This window comes from Bos grunniens, chromosome 20, assembly GCF_055505025.1.
Source record: "Bos grunniens cultivar Pamir isolate PY7600 chromosome 20, Bosgru_T2T1.0, whole genome shotgun sequence".
NCBI classification, from domain to species: Eukaryota; Metazoa; Chordata; class Mammalia; order Artiodactyla; family Bovidae; genus Bos; species Bos grunniens.
In genome coordinates, this window is record NC_141184.1 from 27,665,200 (window position 1) to 27,683,774 (window position 18,575).

Consider the following 18,575-nt stretch of genomic DNA (forward strand, 5'->3'; position numbering starts at 1 on the left):
ATATTTATTTTGTTTTATAAACATTAAATGATCTAATACTAAAATAAAAAGAGAAAAGTAGAAAGGTATTATTGATTGGTATCCATCTTCTAGAGATAAGGAATCAGAGTTGGGAGGAAAGGAAATAATCTGTTCAAGGTCATCTAGCTAGGAAGGACAAGGCTAGAATCAAAGCTAGGCAATCTGGCCCCTATTCCTTTCCTCTCAACCTTCACATTCACCTGCACTTCCACAACCAGCTCCAAAATCTGCTGCTCTCCAACTTGTCTTTAAAGCTGGTTGAAATGGGATTCCTCGATGCCCCCTCAAAACTCAGCAATTTCTTCTAACTTACATAAACATGTGTTGTATTTCCTATTGCCTGGCTGCACCATGCTGAATTCCTTGGTCTTATTTACACTGTGCAGCCCAAACACATGCTTAGGTAAAAATTACTACTCAATAAACTACGGTTGAATAATAAATGATAGGATGAACACATTATCAAATTTTATTGAACATCTGCTATGTGCTGGGCATGATCGAGAAACCATGAAAGCAGCATTAAACAAAAAACTAGCAAAATATTATGTTGCCATGGAGATTATAATTGTTCCAAAGGTCTTAAACACTTTCATATGATCCTGAAAGACTAAATCTTTTTTCAAATTAATTGTTTCCTAGTGACTGAGGTTGAAGTAGACAATATTTACTATTTTCAAATGATGCAAATGTCAGTCCATTTAATTTTTTTACAAAGTCTAACACCTTGAACTGAACTTGTCAAAATGATCCCACAATAAGTCTTTATCCAAACAGTTTAACTAGGCTTTAAGTACAGTCATTTGTGTATTTCTTTTTTCTTTTTTTTATCCCGCATTAAATAAGGGTCCTCTGCTAATCTATTTTATTGGTCTTTTATATTCTGTTCATATATTTTGGTCTATAGTCTGTTTCCACTCTGTATAAGCACCTAGTCTTTGACTATTTCAAGTCAATCATAGACTAAGATAGTTTTAAAAAAAAAACTCTTCTTCTGCACAGTCAAACCTATTTGAAGGTAAGGAATCAGAAATCATCCTGGTCAATCTTACAGTTTTTTTATAGAAGTAAATTTACCTCTCAGAAGGGAGCCAACTGATTCATTGAAATATTATGGTATTACCTCCTCAGTACACTTATGTGATTCAACTCATCACAAAAACCATCCACTATTTTTAAAATATATGTATTTACCAAAGGAAATACTTATCATCTCTGAATAGATAAGTTCAGCTTTTATTACATTTAGCATCACTAGTATATATGTGAACATTTGCTAATTTATTTATAAAAAACATTTAAAAAAGATGCTTTAATTTTTATATGCTTTGTCATTTTATGTTCTATAGCAATAGAGTGCTACATACTACAAGCCAAATTATCTGTCTAAATTTACTTAGAGTTGATATAGTTTCTGTGTTATCTTGTATTTTCTTTCTTTTTAATTTTTTCTGCATGATTTCTAGTGTGTTTGTAAGACTTACCTTTACTCATGTACTTAATTTGAGGCCTTTTACTTAATATTTTAGTGGCTTATTCCCTACTACCACCTCTAATATAGAGATAATATTATAGTACTTGCCCCAAAATGTTATGGAAAATTAGTCATAATATTAAACAGTTAAGTGTATGTAGTATCATGTTTTACATGCAGTTCAGTACTTATTAAATATAGTTTTATTTTCATATTGTGATTTCATCCATTCATTCTTGAAATCAAAAAGATAATTTTCATGCTAAGAACTGCATAATGATTGGAAATTTAAAAAATGAAAATGATTTAATAAAAGATTCTCTACTTCAGGGTGCTTCCTAGGTATCACAGGCGTTTAAGATGATGGTACGATACAATATGTTGAATGTCAGAATGGGATTGCAGATAATTCCACAAGCTCCATGTATATGAACAGATAAAGAAGATGTATTTGTAGATAAATCATAGATTCCAGTTAGAAAGAGAACTTGAGGCAAAGGAGGGAGAGGAATTGGGATTGGCAGGAAGGGACAAGAAAAGCAGTTGTGGAGAGTGAAAAAGTGGTGACCACTAAAATCACTGATGTAGGTAGACAAATCTAGGCAGTTGAGATACATATCAGAATCTAGAGGATTGTTCTAAACATGATATACACTTGGAAATACAATCAAAATGTACAGTAATAGCATCAGGGAAGGAGGGCAAATAGATTGAAATAACCAGTTAGCAGCTACAGAGAGGGACTGCTAGGGAAGCCTCGCCCTAGCCTTTAAGGAGTGGAGAGGAGCACTTGAAAAGCGAGAAGCAGCAGCCAGAGCTGTCTCAAAACTATAAAGTGTAAAAAGTTTCCAGATACATAAGAACTGAGGAATGAAAAATATTGCAACCTCAGTCCATTTATAGAAGGACTGAAAAGCCTTTTTGGATTTAGAATTAGAAATACCCCAGAAACTTTCAAAATAGAAACTTTCAGTATATGATTTCAATAAGATTACTTTATAGGTTATTTCAGTAGATTCCTTGGTGGCTCAGATGGTAAAGAATCTGCCTGCAGTGAGGAAGACCTGAGTTTCAGGCCCTTGGAGAAGAGAATGCCAACCCACTCCAGTATTCTTGCCTGGAGAATTCCATGGACAAAGGAGACTGGTGGGCTACAGTGCATGGGGTCACAAAGACTCAGACGTGACTGAGTGACTGACACACAAATGTAAACTACTCTCTTGAAACAAAAGATAAAATGATAATTGATACCTGTCAGGTCCTTTACTTGGCAATAATACCCCATCCTTCTATAATTACATCAAATTTTTCTAAATGCCATATCTTGCACTGGCCTGTATTGATTTGTAGTTTCCACTACACAGGCCATTCACAGTCTCTACATTTCTTTTTTTTTTTTTTCCAAAGAAATTTGATGCTTTTATGTTTATCATCATGGAATGTGTGTTTTTCCTTGTGTAATCCCTTTTACGGAGACTTTAAAATATAGAAAACAAATATGCTTCCATTGTAATCCTTGGAGACCATATAGGTAAATTTTTCCATCTACTAAATATTGACTTTATGTAATTTAAGAGCTTATTTCTATGATTGTATATATTTAATTTTTCTAAATATAGAAATGTATAAATATGGATTGTAAAAGTAAATTTAAAAATTGTTATCAAATAGTTTAATTAAATATTTTCTGAAAAATGAAGATATTCCCTTCAGTTTAGGTTCTTGCTCAAACTCTATTTGATAAACTCTCCAGTTCAGTTTTAACTGAATTTTTCTTTCAAGTTTTGCCTTTTTCCTATATAAAATTCAGATAATTATCTTTCATTCTTGTATTAATATCATCTTTGAAAAGTTTTTCATTTAAAATTAAAAACCTATCCTCTATGTAAAATTCATATTCAATTTTTCAGAATAAAGAAAAAGTTGAAGAGTATTAGGGACTTCAAATTGTAAAAATTCGCATTTTTATTTTAAAACCTCTATCTTTCCTCTGATTTTTTTTTCATATTCTATTTTTTTTCTTTACATGCCCCCACTCATTTCCTGATCCATTAACACAGGTATTCCATTTCATATACAAATGAAGAGAGGAAGGATGAGCAAATCTGACATTCTAATTTTATGTGCTCTAAAAAGTCAAACAAAAACTGTTAAATGATCTTGGTATTTAGATTATAAATTCTGCAATCTTATTTTTGGTCTTTTTGGTGGTAAGTTTCTTAAAGTCTACATATCATGTATGCTGAGTTGGTAGTCTTGTTTTGTTGTTGTTGTTGTTGTTTTTTTTTTAAATTATAAACTACTCAAGATGATCATTGGCTTCTCTACTTTTTCTGTACCTATTAATCCTATATTCTATTCTATCTTAATTTTTTCCCTCAAGCTATAACAGGATTTCTTTGTATCTTTTTTTTTTTTTTTTGTATTCTCCTTCCCATGTCTACCACTGACCCTCCAAAACACTCTCTCTCTATCATCACTTAATTGAAGCCTCTTTATGTCCGCTCTTTTTCTTTCTCCCTGTCTTTCCATATTAACCCTTTGTATCAGAACTTTCTGACACAATGGAAACATCCTCCATGTATACTGTTCCATATGGTAATGACTATCCATGTGTAACTACCAAGCACTTGAAATGAGGCTAGCAGTTCTGCAAAGTGAGTTTTGCATTTTATTTAATTTTCATTAATTGAAATTTGAATAACTTCACATGGCTGGTGGTTCCCATTCAGGACAGTACAGCATTATGCCCCTTATGTTTTCTCATTCTCTCTCCTCTGCCATGTTATCTCTTTCTCCATTGTCTATGTCTCTATCCCTAACTGTAGCCACTTATTTTTTCTTTTTAAAGAACTTTGGGTCCCTTGCTTGACTCAAATGAAAGACAGAAGTTATACTTCAAGTGAAACCACAAGGTACTGATCTTGTTTGTAACATTAATTCCTCATCCAGAACCTCCAGGGGCTGCTGACTGGAGCTGTTTGAAACTTTTGCTGGTTCAGTTGTGATACACTCTGAGGGGTTTTATCATGTACAGCATTTTTTTTTTTTTTTTTTTGGTTATTGTTCTTGAAATCCACAAAAATCAGAAGCCTTTAGGGCACTTGCAAGTTTATGATTCTTGAAGTGATTTGAAGGCAAGGAAATGTTACAAATGATTTTAAACTTGAACAATGTAGACATTTACTCTCATATTTTTTCGTACTCTTTTCAACATTATCCCTCAAATTATTTGACCCACTTCACTTATCAATCTTATGAAATTTGCATCTTCTTATTTTTCAGACTATATCTATTAAAACACATATTCAATCTACTCTTACAATTTTTAAACCATGTCCAAAATTTGATATGTCCCATATTTTAGAGATCAAGTGAAGCCTCAACTGAAGCAAACACCATTTAATTTTAACTTTTACAAAATTATGTATAAAACCACTGTATTACAAGTCTGTTTACTTTTCAGATTCTTAGATCCATGGGAAATTATATTCTTGCTTATATACATTGTAGAATATAATGCTTTATAAAAGAAAAATTAACTTATCAGGAAAATGAATCAAAAACATTTAAACATTTTTGTATCTAACACTAGTAAGAACAAACTAAGGACTTTTTAAGAAGGGCTAGCTTAGCTTCCTCCCAGAAAACTTGTACAGTAGTAGTGTTAGTCACTCAGTCGTGTTCAATTCTTTGCCAACCCATAGACTCACCAGGCTCCTCTGTCCATAGGATTCTCCAGGCAAGAATACTGGAGCGGGCTGCCATTTCCTTCTCCAGGGGATCTTCCCAACCCAGGGATCAAATCCAGGTGGGTCTCCTGCATTGCAATATAACCTGAGACTTATTACTAACTTGCCAATAATTCCCATGTAATTCTGCATTCAAAATGAACCTAGTTAGTTAGTGTGATATCTCTCTTTGGGATGTTTCAGGGGCCCTCCGAAGCATCCCAAAGTTAGCTAAAAGTCAAAAGTGCATCATTAGAATAATTTAGGAAATTTGGGTCAACAAATATCAAAAAGTTTTAGAACACTTAGTCAGATGGGATTATAGGTCACTGTGACACAATATCTATTCACTTAGCCAAAGTAACAATAAAGGATTTCAGAACAGATCATTTAAGAGATAAACTTGAATCTTTTATCCAAAGGCAGTTCAACATGTGAAGAAAGGGTGTCTTCTTAGCAGAGATAAAAGCCACATTCAAGAAAACTTGTGAGCATGTTATAATTGCAGTTGAATTGTGATCTCAGTTAATTGATTCTACCATTTTAAATTGTGTGACTGTGCTTCCTAATTATTTTATTTTTCTTTGTGATAAAATGCCTCCTTTTCCCTTTCTGTCACATATACATGTACAGACACACACAAAATTCTTCAAATTCATGAGCTGGATTTGAAAACCTCTGAAAGCCAACCAAACTAGTTGCACTGCCTTTGAAATAAAATAAGCAACCTGTCACCTACAGAATTTAAAGCACTATTCCAAGAATATGTTCAGTAAAATTTATATATTTTAAAGTTATCTTTAGATTTGTTTTTTTTTTCTTTTTGTTTTGTTGCTTTTATTTTTTTCTTTCCATTCATTTATTTATATCAGTATAGTCAAATAAATTTTTGTTATTTAATGAGTTATAATCAGTTACTATTGTTATTTAACTTATTTTAATTGGAGGATAATTACTTTACAATATTGTTATGGTTTTTGCATACATTGTCATGAATTAGCCATGGGTACATATGTGTCCCCCCATCCTGAACCACTCACTCACCTCCCTCTCCAACACATCCCTCTGGGTTGTCCCAGAGCACCAGCTTTGAGCACTGTTTCATACATCAAACTTGCACTGGTCATCTATTTTACATATGGTAATATACACCATGCTATTCTCTCAAATCATCCCACCCTCACTTTCTCCCACAGAATCCAAAAGTCTATTCTTTAAATCTGTGTTTTGTTGCTTTTAGATATGCTTTTTATTTTTTTTTCCAGTTTAAATATATTCTTTATTTTACTTATTCTTTTGGTGTCATATTTATTTTACTTTTTTAATTATTATTATTTTTTTTTTACTTTACAATATTGTATTGTTTTTGCCATACATCAACATGCATCCACCACAGGTGTACACTTGTTCCCCATCCTGAACACCCCTCCCACCTCCCTCCCCATACCATCCTTCTGGGTCATCCCAGTACACCAGCCCCAAGCTTCCTGTATCCTGCATTGAACCTGGACTGGTGATTCGTTTCTTATATGATATTATACATGTTTTAATGCCATTCTCCCAAATCATCACCCCCCTCCCTCTCCCACAGAGTCCAGAAGACTGTTTTATACATCTGTGTCTCTTTTGCTGTCTCACATACAGAGTTGTCGTTACCATCTTTCTAAATTCCATATATATGCATTAGTATACTGTATTGGTATTTTTCTTTCTGGCTTACTTCACTCTGTATAATAGGCTCCAGTTTCAACCATCTCATTAGAACTAATTCAAATGTATTCTTTTTAATGGCTGAGTAATACTCCATTATGTATATGTATCATAGCTTTCTTATCCATTCATCTGCTGTTGGACATCTAGGTTGTTTCCATGTCCTGGCTATTATAAACAGTGCTGAAATGAACATTGAGGTAGATATGCTTTTAAAATTGAAGACACTCATATTTCATAGTTATTTTTGAAAAAAAAAAAAATTCAGAAACCTTTTAAAGAAGAAACTTCAATTCAAAATTAATTTGTTTATACATTCACATTCATAGACAAGTTTTAAGATTTCTGAGAAGGCCCAATTTCCCAAATATAGCCAGAGCATTTTCACCATGAAATGAAATAGATTAAAAAAAAAAATGACTGAATCTGTAAAACAATTGCTTCTCATCTTATCATCAATGACCAAAACTATTGGTATATTTGTACTTACAAAAGCTAGAGTAATGTATACAGTGTATCAATGCCTTAACTTCAGGTGGTGGGTAAATAAGAATAACAATAAAATACAGTATGTGACAGGATGAAATCGGTCCATTTCCTGAAGTCACCATTCATCCTGCTTACACAGGTTACAAAGCTCAGTTGAAATGCAGGTGATAGATGATTGGTTCTTCTCATTCATTAAGTGGAACACGTAGATAAATAATTCATAAATGATTCATATCTGTGCCTTATTTAAGAAGTTACTTTGTATCATGAATTATGAGGGTATCTTGTAGGTATCACAGAAATAAACACAAAGGTAAATATTAAATGTGTGTTAGTCACTCAGTCATATCAGACTCTTTGCAACTCCATGGACTATAACCCACCAGGTTCCTCTATCCATGGAATTTTCCAGGCAAGAATACTGGAGGGGTTGCCATTCCCTTCTCCAAGGGATCTTCGTGACTCAGGGATTGAACCTGGGTCTCCTGCATTGCAGGCAGATTCTTTACCATCTGAGCCACCAGAGGAGCCTCTATAAATATTAAATATATAAATTCTATTTTTTTCCTGGACTACTGTCTCTTGTAAATAAGAAATTTTTTTTTTAAGTGTCAATGATGGCTAAGAGTTTCATAAATCATGTATCCACACTTTTTGTGCTGTTACTGTTGTTTTAAGACTTTATGATTTTTCTGTATTTCTGTTAACTCAGGCCACTTGAAACAATTATTTTTGTGGGCATCTGGGTCATTGTTTTGAAGTTAATGAATTCAGTTCCATTCTTTAAATATTTGTGAGGAATCACTTCCTGTCATGCTCCATGCTAGATGTTGGCAAATAAAGATAAATGAGGTGCAGTTACTATGGTAAAGGAAGTAACTAGATGCCTACTAGGTGATGGAGCTCTACAGCTGAATACAGAGGAGGGCTGCAATATGTAGTACCTCATTACCCACAGAATTATGAAAACAGAACACATAAGGGTAGAAATTTTGGTGTGTATATTAGATATCAACTCCAGGAAGAATTTCAGTCTTTTTTTTTTTTTTCCCCCCAAGTTTGCCTGGTGCCATTAAGAAAGTACATATCCATTGAATCCTGAATACTAAACTTGTGACAAGTACTTTCATATGGATGACAGCTATAGGTTTTGTATCGTAGACAGCTTGGTGACAAAACACTAAATAAATGTAAAGCCTAAGTACAGTGACACTAGGTGGGAACACTAGACTCTCTTGAGAATAGTAATGATTATCAACACAGACCTGCACTGAGATGAAGGGACCAGATTAACAATCTGATGGGTGTTACTTCTCAGCCTTGATGGCCAAGTCTGTTAAAAAATGTAGGCAGTCTTGGATAAATCATGTGCTGTGTGGGATATTAAGTTTCAATTCCTTTTCCCATGAAGTTGTCATGTTTTTATATTATACCATAAAAAAAAATCCTTTGTCTCTAGCAGAAGCCAATCAATACATAGGAAAAAAAAATATTTAATATTGTAAAAAGAATGTAAAGTTAAAGGCAAGGTAGTAAAGAATTATTGGCAAACAGAATTATTGTATCAAATCTCTCTTTGCTAAGTTCTGATTTTAGATTTTAAGGATTTTTAGGTTAGCAACGTCATATTTAGGTTTCTCTCTTATTTTTGTATGTCAAGATTTCACTTTTTGATATGTTATGATTGTAGATTTGTGATTTATAAGTATCCCCAAAATGGAACTTGAGTATTAAAATTATAGGCTTCAAATTCACCAAAGAGGAGCCATATCTTATTTTCCTTTGTATCCCCCTCAGATTGCTTTATAAATAACTATACTTTTACATAATATAGGTTTAATAAATAATACCTGAATGAGGTGACAAGTGGAAAATCAGTATTTTTTCTAATTTGTCCATGAACTTAGGAAAAATTCTCACTAACAATTTATAGTATAGCACCAAATGTAACACACAGGGGAGCATAATACATATAAAAGGCATGGATCATATTTAAATGCTATGTATGTGGGGTTAGACATTTTTCTGTGGAAAATCATGTTTTCCTTAATCTACCATCTCTAGGTACTTATTATTTATTAAAATATGAAACATAATATTCTAACACTTATTTCCCCTCCCCCAAATAACCTGAAACTTAGTAGATAAAATTCATTGATGCTACTTTCATTGGCCTCAGACTTTCCTAGTGATGGCTCACTCTGCTGTTACTGAATGTGAGGCTGCCCCCAGTCTGGGGGTATGCTTTTACTATTCAGTAAAGCAGTGACCATGTTATTGAGGAATACATATCTATGTCTCTAAAATAAGCTCATCTTTTTATCCGCTTACCTCAAATATAACTATAGTATAATAGATGCTGAAGAATTATTTCACACTGAATGTTGTTAGACACTAGCCCCAACTATTTCTCACCACCTCTCCTTTTTAATTTAATTTTTTAATGTTGAGGTATAGCTGATGTACAATATTATGTTAGTTAAAGGTGTACAGCAAAATAATTCAGTTACACATATACATGTATCTATTCTTTTCTAGATTATTTTCACATAGAAGTTATTACAGAATATTGAGTAGAGTTCCCTGTGTTATACAGTAGGTACCTGCTGGTTATATATTTTATATATAGTAGAATTCTGTGAATCTGTTTATGTATTGTAAATAAGTTCATTTGTATCATTTAAGTGATACATTTGTCTTTCTCTGTCTGTCTTCAGTTAGTATGATAATTTTGTTGTTCATCTGTGTTGCTGCAAATGGAATTATTTCATTTATTTTTATGGCTAAGTAATAATCCATTGAATGTGTGTACCACATATTCTTTCTCATTCTTCTGTCCGTGGACATTTAAGTCATTTTCATGTCTTGGCTACTGTAAATAGTGTGGCAGTGAACAATGGGGTGGGTGTACGTTTCTTTTCAAAGTATAGTTTTCTCCAGATATGTGCCCAGAAGCAAGACTGCTGATCATATGACAGTTCTACTTTTAGATTTTAAGGCACCTCCACACTCTTCTCCATAGTGGTTGTACCAGTTTACATTCTAATGAACAGTGTAGGAAGGTTCCCTTTTCTTCACACTCTTGTCAAAATTTATTGACTGTAGACTTTTTTATGATGGATGGACCAACCTAGACAACATATTAAAAAACAGAGAAATCACTTTGCCTACAAAGGTCTGTCTAGTCAAAGCTATGGTTTTCCCAGTAATCATGTATGAATGTGAGAGTTGGACTATAAAGAAAGCTGAGAGCTGAAGAATTGATGCTTTTGAAGTGTTGGAGCTTCAGCATTAGTCCTTCCAATGAATATTCAGGGTTGATTTCCTTTAGGATTGGCTGCTTTGATCTCCTTGCTGTCTGAGAGACTCTCAAGAGTCTTTTCCAACACCACAGTTTGAAACCATTGATTCTTCAGTGCTCAGCCTTATTTATAGGTCAACTCTCACATCTGTGCATTACTGGAAAAAGCATAGCTTTGATTATGAAGACTTTGACAAAGTGATGTCTGTGCTTTTTAATATACTGTCTAGGTTTGTCATAACCACATACAAATACTTAGAACAAACAAATCTGACTTATCATCATCAATCTAAGCTATATGCTCTTGTACTGTAGACTATATTATACTATAGTATATAGTCTGCTGCTGCTGCTGCTGCTGCTAAGTCGCTTCAGTCGTGTCCGATTCTGTGCGACCCCATAGAAGGCAGCCCACGAGGCTCCCCATCCCTGGGATTCTCCAGGCAAGAACACTGGACTGGGTTGCCATTTCCTTCTCCAATGCACGAAAGTGAAAAGTGAACGTGAAGTCGCTCAGTCGTATCCGACTCCTAGCGACCCCATGGACTTTAGCCTACCAGGCCCCTCCATCCATGGGATTTTCCAGGCAAGAGTACTGGAGTGGGTTGCCATTGCCTTCTCCGATAGTATATAGTCTAGTATCTATATATTATCAGTTCATTTCAGTTCAGTCATTCAGTCATGTCCGATTCCTTGTGACCCCATGGACTGCAGCACACCAGGATTCCCTGTCCATCACCAACTCCCAGAGATTACTCAAACTCATGTTCATTGAGTCAGTGATGCCATCCAACCATCCCATCCTCTGTTGTTCCCTTCTCCTCCCACCTTCAATCTTCCTCAGCATCAGAGAATTTTCAAATGAGTCAGCTCTTCACATCAAGTGGCCAAGAACTGGAGTTTCAGCTTCAACATCAATCCTTCCAATGAGCACTGAGGACTGATTTCCTTTAGGATGGACTGGTTGGATCTCCTTACAGTACAAGGAACTCTCAAAAGTCTTTTTGAACACCACAGTTCTAAAGCCTCAGTTCTTTGGTGCTCTTTCTTTACAGTCGAACTCTCACATCCATATATGACTAATGGAAAAACCAAGCCTTGACTAGATGGACCTTGGTTGGCAAAGTAATGTCTCTGCCTTTTAATATGCTATCTAGGTTGGTCATAATTTTTCTTCCAAGGAGTAAGCATCTTTTAATTTCATGGCTGCAGTCACCATTTGCAGTGATTTTGGAGCCCAGAAAAATAAAGTCTGCCACTGTTGCCACTGTTTCTCCATCTATTTCCCATGAAGTGATGGGACCAGATACCATGATCTTAGTTTTCTAAATGTTGAGCTTTAAGCCAAATTTTTCACTCTCCTCTTTCACCTTCATCAAGAGGATCTTTAGTTCTTCACTTTCTGCCATAAGGTTGGTATCATCTGCATATCTGAGGTTATTGATTTTTTCCTTGGCAATCTTGATTCCAGCTTGTGCTTCATCCAGCCCAGTGTTTCTCATGATGTATTCTGTGTATAAGTTAAATAAGCAGGGTAACAATATACAGCCTTGATGTACTCCTTTTCCTATTTGGAACCAGTCTGTTGTTCCATGTCCATTTCTAACTATTGCTTCCTGACCTGGATACAGATTTCTCAAGAGGCAGGTCAGGGGGTCTGTTATTCCCATCTCTTTAAGAATTTTCCACAGTTTATTGTGATCCACACAGTCAAAGGCTTTGGCAAAGTCAATAAAGCAGAAATAGATATTTTTCTGGAGCTCTCTTGCTTTTTTGATGATCCAGCAGGTGTTGGAAATTTGACTAGTTATACTATATCTATACTGCACCCAGAAAAATCATCTAGAAATACTCTCATATTATCACATTTGATAAAGCTTTAGCTAATGAATTCTTAATAGTATTTCCTCTAACACAATATATAATTGTTTTGTGTATTTTTTTCTTCAAATCAGAAAATATCAGAAACTTATCCTCAGAACTTTTCTACCCATTGTAATTTTTTAAAAAACTTCTGTCTCCACATTGTATTTATAATTATTACATTATTCATTTAGTGCAAACTCACAGTATGAAAGGCATTATTAAGTATAGCAATTTATGTAATTTTAGAAGGCCTGAGTAAAACTCTTGGCATTGATTTTACTACAACGTTACTAGCTCTATGTTAGAAATTAAACCACAGGCTATTGGTTTTAAATAATTTTATTGCCTATAAAGTTGTCATGTTTTCTCTGAGTTTTATAAGATAAATTATTAGAAATAAAAATAAAATAAAACAATTTCCTTCACTTATTAAACCATTTTCTTATTCTCTTAACTATTTGTCCCTGGTGGTAAAGTAATGAATGTTAATTGAGACATTATTAGTTCTGCTCATAAGTAGTTTCAAATATTAATAAGAGACATACTTTAAAATACTAGAAAATCCAGGCCTTAGAAGCTCTTGGATTGTTTGCTCCAATATGGTGTGGAGGCGATCCACATAATGAATACCATGAGGCTTGCTCCTTTTTCAAGGTATTCCCTATGCAGTCATCCTGAACACTATCAAACCTCATGCCAAATAAGCATTATCCTAGTTTTTGGAAATAAGAAAACTGAAGTTCATAGAAATGTGGTTGATTTTCTCAAGGTAGACTGGCAAGTTAATGGTGGAATCAGGAATAGAAAATAATTTTGTGCTCCAGCCTCACTCTCTTTTCTAATAAGGTTGTGACTATATACAGATGATATCCATATATTTCTTCAAGAAAGAATAGAATACAACACCCATATCAAATCCATTTGATAGCACTGACAATCACATTGGGTGCCATTTTATATATCCCTAATGTAAATCTTACATGCTGGCATATTGAATTTACTTGGTGAATTAGGGTGTGACATACTCTGGCAGTGGTTCAATAGTACTATGAGTTTTACAGTTTCTGCTAGTACTAAATTCAACAGGTTACTGCTTATACTGACAGAAAGGGAGAATCATAGGGAGTTACAAAAATCATGTTTAATAGTAACAGAGAGCTAAAGGAATAAAAAACATTTATCAGAATAAATTTCCAGATTGGAAAGCATTGTTCAGAAGTAAATTCACAGTAACTAGTGTGCTTTTACTCTCAGACCTGCTGAGAATCAGAGGTTAGCTAAGGAAGACAAAGAGAAACCAGAAAGTGGTTTGCTGAAATACAAGGTCACATATAATCATCAGAATTGTTTATATTACTGTCTGTTGGAAATTATTAAAAAATTCCAAATAATGAAATCAGAATAAATATTTAAATTTATGTTTATGATTACCCCCTCTCCTATAACAGTTATTTACATATTAAAATGATCAAACATTTTTTTTTATGTGCAAGACTAGTGTTGCCTTTAGAAAGATTTTTAACTTTTATCTTTAGCATTCTCCTATATATTAATATACATGTATGTATATCAATTCATTTTGATGTATATATATTTATATACATTTATACACATGTGAGAGAAGGCAGTGGCACCCCTCTCCAGTACTCTTGCCTGGCAAATCCCATGGATGGAGGAGCCTGGTAGGCTGCAGTCCATGGGGTCACTAAGAGTTGGACACGACTGAGCGACTTCACTTTCATTTTCACTTTCATGCATTGGAGAAGGAAATGGCAACCCACTCCAGTGTTCTTGCCTGAAGAATCCCAGGGATGGTGGAGCCTGGTGGGCTGCCATGTCTGGGGTCGCACAGAGTTGGACATGACTGAAGAGACTTAGCAGTAGCAGCAGCATACATATGTGAACTTCCAGATGTTCAAGCTGGTTTTAGAAAAGGCAGAGGAACCAGAGATCAAATTGCCAACATTTGCTGGATCATCAAAAAAGCAAGAGAGTTCCAGAAAAACATCTATTTCTGCTTTATTGACTATGCCAAAGCCTTTGATTGTGTGGATCACAATAAACTGTGGAAAATTCTGAAAGAGATGGGAATACCAGACCACCTGACCTGCCTCCTGAGAAACCTATATGCAGGTCAGGAATCAACAGTTAGAACTGGACATGGAACAACAGACTGGTTCCAAATAGGAAAAGGAGTACATCAAGGCTGTATATTGTCACCCTGCTTATTTAACTTATACACAGAGTACATCATGAGAAATGCTGGGCTGGAAGAAGCACAAGCTGGAATCAAGATTGCTGGGAGAAATATCAATAACCTCAGATATGCAGATGACACCACCCTTATGGCAGAAAGTGAAGAGGAACTCAAAAGCCTCTTGATGAAGGTGAAAGAGGAGAGTGAAAAAGTTGGCTTAAATCTCAACATTCAGAAAACGAAGATCATGGCATGCAGTCCCATTACTTCATGGGAAATAGATGGAGAAACAGTGGAAACAGTGGCAGACTTTATTTTTGGGGGCTCCCAAATCACTGCAGATGGTGATTGCAGCCATGAAATTAAAAGACGCTTACTCCTTGGAAGGAAAGTTATGACCAACCTAGATAGCATATTCAAAAGCAGAGACATTACTTCGCCAACAAAGGTCCATATAGTCAAGGCTATGGTTTTTCCAGTGGTCATGTATGGATGTGAGAGTTGGACTGTGAAGAAGGCTGAGCCCCGAAGAATTGATGCTTTAACTATGGTGTTGGAGAAGACTCCTGAGAGTCCCTTGGACTGCAAGGAGATCCAACCAGTCCATTCTGAAGGAGATCAGCTCTGGGATTTCTTTGGAAGGACGGATTCTAAAGCTGAAACTCCAGTACTTTGGCCACCTCATGCGAAGAGTTGACTCATTGGAAAAGACTCTAATGCTGGGAGGGATTGGGGGCAGGAGGAGAAGGGGAAGAGAGAGGAAGAGATGGCTGGATGGCACCACCGACTCGATGTATCTGAGTTTCAATGAACTCCGGGAGTTGGTGATGGACAGGGAGGCCTGGCGTGCTGCGATTCCTGGGGTCGCAAAGAGTTGGACACGACTGAGCGACTGAACTGAACTGATACATATACGAAATATATCTATAGTGCAAGTGCACACATGCAAAATACACATGTTTTCTAGAAAATAGCCCAAATTTTCAATTCTCATGCTTTTCCTAAGTGTGGAGCACCCCAGTTAATTTTCTTTCACTCTGAGAAGAGTATAGTCTGTTGAAGGAGAAGATATTGCTTTAATATTAATTTTTGGTTTTATCTAATTTCCTATGGATACTTGTGTTTTTATAATTAAAAACACTTCAACAAACCCCAGTAGTGACAATCATACATGGTAGCCAGTCTTGGTTTGTAATACCATTCTCCAAAATGGAAGCAGGGCTCTTTGAAGAAATGGTTGATTCTCGGACTGGGATAGAAAATATGTGTCCTGAGCCTTAAGTATTTTGTAGTGCCAGAAACTAAGGATGTCTCACACGCCACTCCACCCGCACATGAAGAAACAAAAGATTGATTCAGGAGCTAGCTGAAAGAGCTGCCATAATTTGAGAAACAAGATAGGACAGTGTTAGATTATAAGTATAAAATACATGTTCATTTATTGATATAAAGAAGTGATCAAATACATGAGGAATAGTAGGCTGATTTCCTGTGCAGAAGAATTTAAAACCATTTATATAGATACGCTAGGACTTCCCAGGTGGTGCTAGTGGTAAAGAACGCACCTGCGAAAAAAGGAGACTGAAGAGATGCGGGTTCTATTCCTGGGTCAGGAAGATCCCCTGGAGGAGGGCATGGCAACCCACTCTAGTATTCTTGCCTGGGGAATCCTATGGACAAAGGAGCCTGTCAGACTACAGTCCATAGGATTGCATGGAGTCAGACATGACTGAAGCAACTTAGCACACACATACACATAAATATTCAACCCTTCAGTAGGTAAAGATTAATGCCCACATCTTATGTATGACCTGTGCAGTGTGACTTTCTTCAGGAGTATGGTGTAGAAAGGGAAGATAATTATTTGACAGTGGAGAAACCTGACAAACACTACCTCAAGTTGCATGACCAAGGTTAGCATCCTCCATGATGTCATATTGACAGTGTATATCCATGATGCAGTGTGCTAAGAATGGCATTTTACCACTGAGGTCTTCCACAGAAAAACACATAACACTACTCTAATCATAGGACAAAAATCAGGCAAATTCTAATTGAGAAACATTCTATAAAATGGTGACCAGTAACCAAAGCTGTTAAGAACATCAAAAACAAGCAATCTGAGAAACTGTCCTAGATAAGACTCTAAATTAGTGTGTATGTAGAATGATTATATGTCTTCAAAATAATTCTATTAATCTAAAATTGTTCTAAATTAAGTTTATTAGCACAAATGACACAATTTACATATTGTGTCATTGTGTCATGAAATATATATATAATAAATCCTTAGAGCATCTTTTTGTGTTCATGTATTTGTATTAGTTGATAATATTTTTTTCATTCATCCATTTCTCCATATACCTTGGGGTATAGTACACATTTCTTCTGCACAGATTGTGGATATAACTTTGACTTAGTTTGTTCGATGAACTCTGAGTAATTTTGGTTCTTGTGTGGTTTGGCTTGTACTCTCTTACTCCTGGGTCAACCATGAAAGTAATGTGCCCTGGGTAGTGCTTGCCCTTGCTGAATATGATACATGTGCAATATATCTGAACTCTCCTCAAAGTCCAGAGTCAGGTTGAGCTCCATGAAATATAATGTAAGGTCACCAAGTTGTTAAACAGACCACAAGTGAGAAAAATAAACGTTTGCTAGATAGATCACTGAATTTTTTGATGATTTGTTTATTGCAACAGTAGCAGAAAAATTTAGTGTGTCACTCAAATCTTCATGTATATGACCATTGCTATTTGCTGTAAAGTATGCCCATCCCTACTTATTAATTGTGTGTGTGTGTATTCCATATGCCCATAACTCAAATTTCTTAAAAAAAAAAATAGTTCTATAGTAAATCATGAGAAACGCTGGACTGGAAGAAACAAGCTGGAATCAAGATTGCTGGAAGAAATATTAATAACCTCAGATATGCAGATGACACCACCCTTAGGGCAGAAAGTGAAGAGGAACTAAAAAGCCTCTTGATGAAGGTGAAAGAGGAGAGTGAAAAAGTTGGCTTAAAGCTCAACATTCCGAAAACTAAGATCATGGCATCTGGTCCCATCACTTCATGGGAAATAGATGGGGAAACAGTGGAAACAGTGTCAGACTTTATTTTTTTGGGCTCCATAATCACTGCAGATGGTGACTGCAGCCATGAAATTAAAAGATGCTTACTCCTTGGAAGGAAATTTATGACCAACCTAGATAGTATATTCAAAAGCAGAGACATTACTTTGCCAATAAAGGTCCATCTAGTCAAGGCTATGGTTTTTCCTGAGGTCATGTATGGATGTGAGAGTTGGACTGTGAAGGAAGCTGAGCACCGAAGAATTGATGCTTTTAAACTGTGGTGTTGGAGAAGACTCTTGAGAGTCCCGTGGACTGCAAGGAGATCCAACCAGTCCATTCTGAAGGAGATCAACCCTGGGATTTCTTTGGAAGGAATGATGCTAAAGCTGAAAGTCCAATACTTTGGCCACCTCATGCGAAGAGTTGACTCATTGGAAAAGACTCTGATGCTGGGAGGATTGGGGCAGGAGGAGAAGGGGATGACAGAGGATGAGATGTCTAGATGGCATCACTGACTCGATGGACATGAGTCTCAGTGAACTCCGGGAGTTGGTGATGGACAGGGAGGCCTGGTGTACTGTGATTCATGGGGTCGCAAAGAGTTGGACACGACTGAGTGACTGAACTAACTAACTAACTATTGGGAAATTGCCAGCTAACTGTAATACTATTTTAACTAGTATTCAGGAAGTCAGTAAAACCACATGTAAC

The 18,575-nt window shown here is 35.6% G+C and overlaps 1 long non-coding RNA gene across 1 annotated transcript in view; it reads left to right on the top strand.

Moving 5' to 3' along the window:
* The window catches only part of LOC147350174 (uncharacterized), a 173,643-nt gene that overhangs the window by 126,424 nt on the left and 28,644 nt on the right, over positions 1-18,575 (top strand). Inside the window, exon 2 of the long non-coding RNA XR_015149198.1 lies at positions 5,228-5,306. This is a non-coding gene — a long non-coding RNA (uncharacterized LOC147350174). The remainder of the gene's footprint in view (positions 1-5,227; positions 5,307-18,575) is intronic.